Consider the following 6000-nt stretch of genomic DNA (forward strand, 5'->3'; position numbering starts at 1 on the left):
TGCTTCCTTCTCTTTCCTTCCGTGCTGCATCAATAAGACATGGGTGGTGGGGTGGGGGGGGGGGGGTAAAGACTCATGCAGCTCGATGGGCAAGTTGCCTCCATTCTGACTAATGGGCAGCAAGCTCCTCCCATAGAGGATCTCTAAAAACAGAGCAACTCTGCATGCTTCACACTGCCCAGTGCTCCCAGTAAATGTTTAGAAGAATGGGTGGGGGGGGGGGCTCCTAGAAAAGGCATAATTGTAAAGTTCTAAGAGGATTGTGAAGAGAGAGAGAGATGCATAGGAGAAGGGGGCAACAAGTTTTCAGATGGAGTATAATTTGGGAAAAAGTTAAGTCAGTCATTTTGGAGTGGAAAATAAGAGAACAGAGTGCTATTTACATGGTGGAAACTGTAGAGAAATGCACCACAAAGGGACCTGGGGGCCGGGGGGGGGTGGGGGGGGGGGGAAAAGGGGGCTGTGGTGGTAATTGTGCAGGAAACACTGAAAACTAGCAGATTCTGGGTCAGTCATGAAATCAAGGGTTCATTTCAGATTCATCAAGTTTAAGGTAACACCAACACGGTTATGGGGTTTCAGTAGCAATGGAGCTAGGGTGAGGTGGAGACAAGCAACGTTTTAGAGATTGGAATTCCTGGTGTTTGTGATTGCGTACATGTCTGATCAGAAGGTCACCTTGGGGTTACAGATATGACAGAAATGTTATGAAGAGTCTAGTTCTGTCTCAGACTGCACCAAGTGAGAGGGAGGGACTAAGCAGTAAGGGAAAGGAATTTGTAATAGCAACTGAAGGTAATGGGTTTAACTGTAACAATGTTTCTTTGGAGGAAATAGTAGTTAATCGAGTAGTGATTAACTGTGATAAACAGTTTGATAACTGAGTAACAGTGGAGCAATGGAGAGGGATGGTGGGGAGGGAGTGCTGGAAATCGTCAGTGTACATGTGAAACCTCACACTGTCCTTTTGGACGATGTCACCTCCTGGCAGTGCGTAGGTGAGAAACAGGAGGGACCAAGGATAGATCCTTGAGGGACACCAAATACAAGGAATTCAGAAAGGAAAGGGAGAGTGGAGATGGAGCAGGATTTACAAATGATGGTGAGATCAAATGTTAGTTTTTTTTTGCAGAATGGATGAGAAGAACATAACCAGAAAAGACAGACAGACAGAACAAGGAACAATACCTGTGAATTGGCGAGGGGGAGTGATGAGGAGTAAACAGAGTTGGAATGTCTGTAGTTTAGTGAGACGACTAAAAGATCAAGGTGAGCTCTGATAAGGCTTGACAAGAGACTGGAGAAAGATGTAAGTTTGGGACAAAAATCAGGAACACCATGTGAGGCAGCTTGTCTCGGCGGGCTAGTGGGAGGAAGGGAAGGAGCAGAGGCAGCTGATCGGATTGTCTCAGTCTTAGTGACAGAGAAACTCAATGTGCTCCTTGCTCTTGTTGTTGGACGGAAGGATGAAGGAGACAGGGTGATGGACACAGGATGATGGACAAAGTTTTACAAAGAAACAAAACCAGGGTTAGTGATATTTAAAATGAGTGAACAAACCTAATGTATTTAACTTTTATCCAGAATATTAAAATGTACAACTGAAGTCCTTGTTCGAATCCCAGCTCGGCAGATGGTGGAATCGGAATTCAAGAAAAAATAACTGGAATTAGGAATCTCCTGATCTCCATGGAACCATTGTCAATGGCGAAAAACATCCTGCCAACCTGACAGTCGCCCAACAATCTACTCACTGTATTAATCACTGCAAAGTCTCAACAAAGGAATGAAACTGGATGGACCACTTGGCATCTAACAAGGCATTAGAAAATACAACCACAGAATCAGCCCTCTCGACTCTGCAACATCCTGCTCACTAACATCTGTTTTTTTTGTGCCAAAACGTGGAGAGCTGTCTCTCAGACTAGTCAAGGAACAGCCTGACATAGTCATACTCTCAGAGTAATCCCTTACAGATAATGGCCAGACACCACCATCACAATCCCTAGATATCGAGAGTGTGATGATGGAAAAGCACAACAGGTCAGGCAGCATCCGAGGAGCAGGAGAATCGATGTTTCGAGCCTAAGCCCTTCATCAGCCTGACCTGCTGTGCTTTTCCAGCACCAGACTCTGGACTCTGATCTCCAACATCTGCAGTCTTCACTTTCTCCTGAAATCTCTGGATATGTCCTGTCCCACCAGCAGGACAGACCAGGCGGAGGTGACGGCACAGTAGTGTACACACAGGAACCATTTGCCTTGGGAGTACTTAGCATGGACTTTGGACACCAGAAAGTCTCATGGCTCCTGCTGAGTACCACGTACCGTGCTCCCACACCTGATGAATCAGTGCTCCTCCATGTTGAATAACACTTGGAGGAAGCACTGAGGCAATAAAATGGTGACAAGCCTACTCTGGGTACAGGATTTCAATGTCCTCTACTAAGAGTAGCTCAGCAGCAGGATGACTGACTGAGCTGGTCGGGTCCTCAAGGACATAGCTGCTCAACTGGGTTTGCAGCAGGCGGTGACAGAACCAGCAAGAGGGAAAAACATACTAGATCTTAGCAGTATGAATCAACCAGCTGCAAATGCATCTGTCGAAGACAGTATCGATAAGAGCGACCATCCCACAGTCTTTTTGGAGACAAAGCCTCACCTTCAAGTTGAGAAAAACCTCCATTGTGTTGAGTGGTACTATCCCCGTGCTAATTGGGACAGATGTAGGAACTCAAACTGGATCTCTCTGAGGCACTGTGGGATAACAACAGCAGAACTGTACTCCAGCACAATCTATAATCTCATGGGTTCATACATCCTGCACTCACCCATCACAATGGACAGGAAAGGAGGGCATGCCAAGAGCAGCACCAGGCATATCTAAAAATGAAGTGCCAACCTGGTGAAGCTACCAAACAGGACTATCTGCATTTCAAACAGCATCAGCAGCAAGCAACAGAGCTAAGTGATCCCACAACCAGTGGATCAGATCAGAGCTCTGCAGTTCTGTCACACCCAGCTGTTAATGGTGATGGACAATTAAACAACTTGTTACAGGAAGTATCACAGATATCCCCACCCTTACTGATGGAGGGGTCTCACATATCCATGCAAAAGATATGACAGCATTTGCAGTAATTTTCAGCCAGATGCAAAGTGAGATGATCCATCTCAGCCTTCTCCAGTGGTTCCTAACGTCACAGATGTGAGCTTTAAGCCAGTTCAATTTAGTTCGAATAATATCGAGAAATGGTTAAGTAGTGTAAAGGCTATGGATCCTGCTACCATTCTGGCAATAATACTGATAGCTTGTACTCCAGAACTTGTCACCAACCAAGCCACATACCGCTCCAGCACTGGCATCGACCGACAATGTGGAACATTGCCCATGTGCTCACTTCTCCCCAAACATGTTCATCAGTCAAAAGGCTCCTATCAATAAGCAACAACAATTTAAAATTCTCATTCTTGATTTGATTCCTGGCTGTTATCATCCCTAGCTCCCTGCACCACACATCCTTTGTCGAGGTCTCAACCCATTTTCTTCGAGACTCCCAACGATTTGTTAATTCATTACTTCAACTGTGTGGCTGATTCTACAGTTCAACACAAATACACAGGGCAAATCTAACCCAGGCAACTTCCCTCTGTCAGTCCACACTCGATCAGCAATAAAGTGAGGGAAGTAGTCATCAACAGGGCTATCAAACAGCAGCTGCTCAGCAACAGCCAGCTGAGTGACACTCATTTTAGGCTCCACCAGGGCCACTCAGCTCCCGATTGTGTTACCGCCCTGATTCACAACCTGACAACCAGGTGAATCCCAGAGGTGAGGTGAGAGTGACAGCCCAGTCCCACTCCAACACCACTATTTCTAGCTGATTCCACCCTCATCTCAGCTCATATACTGAAACTCTCATCCATCTTTTGTTATCTCCAGACTTACATTATCCAAACACACTCCTGGCCAGCCTCCCAGTAATGTCAAGAAAAAAATGAAAGCTCTACCGCCCACGTGCTCACTTCTCCCCAAACATGTTCATCAGTCAAAAGGCTCCTATCAATAAGCAACAACAATTTAAAATTCTCATTCTTGATTTGATTCCTGGCTGTTATCATCCCGAGCTCCCTGCCCCACACATCCTTTGTCAAGGTCTCAACCCATTTTCTTCGAGACTCCCAACGATTTGTTAATTCATTATTTCAATTGTGTGGCTGATTCTACAGTTACTAAAGCAACATAGTCTGGAATTTGCAGGCAAAACCTCACAGGTCTGCTTTCCACCTTTAAGACATCCCTCAAAACCTGCTTTTTGGCAATGCTTTTGGTTACCTGACCTAATATCTCCATCTCTGGCCTTATGTCTAAAGTTCTCAACAGTATTTTTGTGAAATTATAAGCATGATAATAAAACTACAAACTGTTCTTGATTTGGACATTATCTTCAAATAATCACTGTTGCTGTAATGAATAATCTGTAATGTCTCTTACCCAACCACATTGTGGGAGCACCTTCACCACACAAACTGCAGCTGTACAAGAAAGTCAAACATCACCCTCTCCACAGGCAACAGGACTTTGGCATTAATCACTGGTATCTTTGGAAGGAGAAACACAGTTGATGTTTCAGGGAGTGCAAAATGGATTACAGGGAATGAAAAAGAAAAAGGTAATCTGATAATAGAGCAGCACATGGTCAAGGGCTGGGCCGCAGTGAAAAACTAAATTTACAAAGGGTCTATAAAAATAATAATACAGGAGTAAACAGACCAAAAATACACCCATGGTTCGAGACTGAGGAAGCTAGATGTTGACAAAGTGCTCATGAGGGAGCCCAGAGGTGAACCAGAGCAGTGTTGGCTGCTATGATCACAATGACTCTACACTAGAGAAAGGCTGCACATGCGCCTGGCTGCACCTTGCCCCCTACAAAGATGGCGGCCGCGCACATGTCCAGTGAATCGTTGTCCCGAATAAAAATGGCGGCGCTCACTCAGGCCTGCAGCCGCTCAGACAATTCCCCATTTACTGCAAACACGGGACTGGGACGTTCAAATTTGAATTTTCCGACGTGCACAATTTGTTTGTAAAAGCTCTCCGCTCATAGCAACACAGTTTTTCTCCCATTTCCCTGTTTATTTCTTTCCTTACCGTATCCTTTCGTTCCATAACTTCCCGAGCATTCATTACAGAGACTCTGCGCCGCGCACGAGGGTGATCACATAGTTTAGTTTAGCTCGGCCCTTCATTTACTTTGATTGGTTGGAGGACCAACCTCCAGCTAGGTCATCCAGCTCCGCCCACCGTCCTTTCATTGGTCCGGTGCTGACATCAGTCACCCGGGGACGCCTTGTTGACTAGAGCATGCGCAGTGTGTCCTGCTTTAGCTGATATGTTGGGTAATGTGATGGGTGAGTTTACTCAGGGTAAGAATTCCCTTTGTGTGAGCTCTGCAGTAGATTGCCTTTATTCATGGAGGGAATTGCCTTCCTACTCATGACTGTATAGCTATGATTGATGAATCAACCAGTACATAAACATCCCATTTTCACATCTGAGATCTTTAGCACATTGTATCACGCTCTTCTTTGGAAACAAAAAAACATGAAAAGGAGCCTCAAGGAATCGGAGCAGGCGTAGGGCATTCATCGCTTTCAGCTTGTTCCCCCATTCTATCAGATCATGGCTGGGCCAACCCAGACCTCAACACCTCTTTTATGCTTGATCCTCATAGCCCTCAACTGCTCAATACTTCAAAAATCTATCTGCCCTCTTTTAAAATAATTTGAGATAGAATCATAGATTCCCTACTGTGAGAGGTAATTTCGGTTCGAACTTTAAGATGTGCCTGGACCACAGACTGATCTATAATAAAAGACAAAACTTTTGCTTCTTTTCTAGAACATTTTGTATACTCAAGAGTAGGATAATTTAAATTGTGCATAATGCTGACAATTTGTGAGCAGAGTGACTTCTTTTCTAAAAACATTAGACTT

The 6000-nt window shown here is 44.9% G+C and overlaps 1 long non-coding RNA gene across 4 annotated transcripts in view; it reads right to left on the reverse strand.

The window, feature by feature from the left end:
- The window catches only part of LOC140479546 (uncharacterized), a 41129-nt gene extending 36526 nt beyond the window's left edge, over window positions 1-4603 (reverse strand). For 2 of the 4 annotated variants that reach the window (XR_011961072.1, XR_011961071.1), the window contains exon 1: window positions 1561-1632. This is a non-coding gene — a long non-coding RNA (uncharacterized lncRNA). Of the gene's footprint in view, window positions 1-1560; window positions 1633-4495 lie in introns of those variants that run through there. The other 2 variants (XR_011961073.1, XR_011961074.1) reach the window with 1 other exon arrangement.
- Window positions 4604-6000: the final 1397 nt, after the last annotated feature.

This window comes from Chiloscyllium punctatum, chromosome 7, assembly GCF_047496795.1.
Source record: "Chiloscyllium punctatum isolate Juve2018m chromosome 7, sChiPun1.3, whole genome shotgun sequence".
In the NCBI taxonomy this organism is placed as follows: domain Eukaryota; kingdom Metazoa; phylum Chordata; class Chondrichthyes; order Orectolobiformes; family Hemiscylliidae; genus Chiloscyllium; species Chiloscyllium punctatum.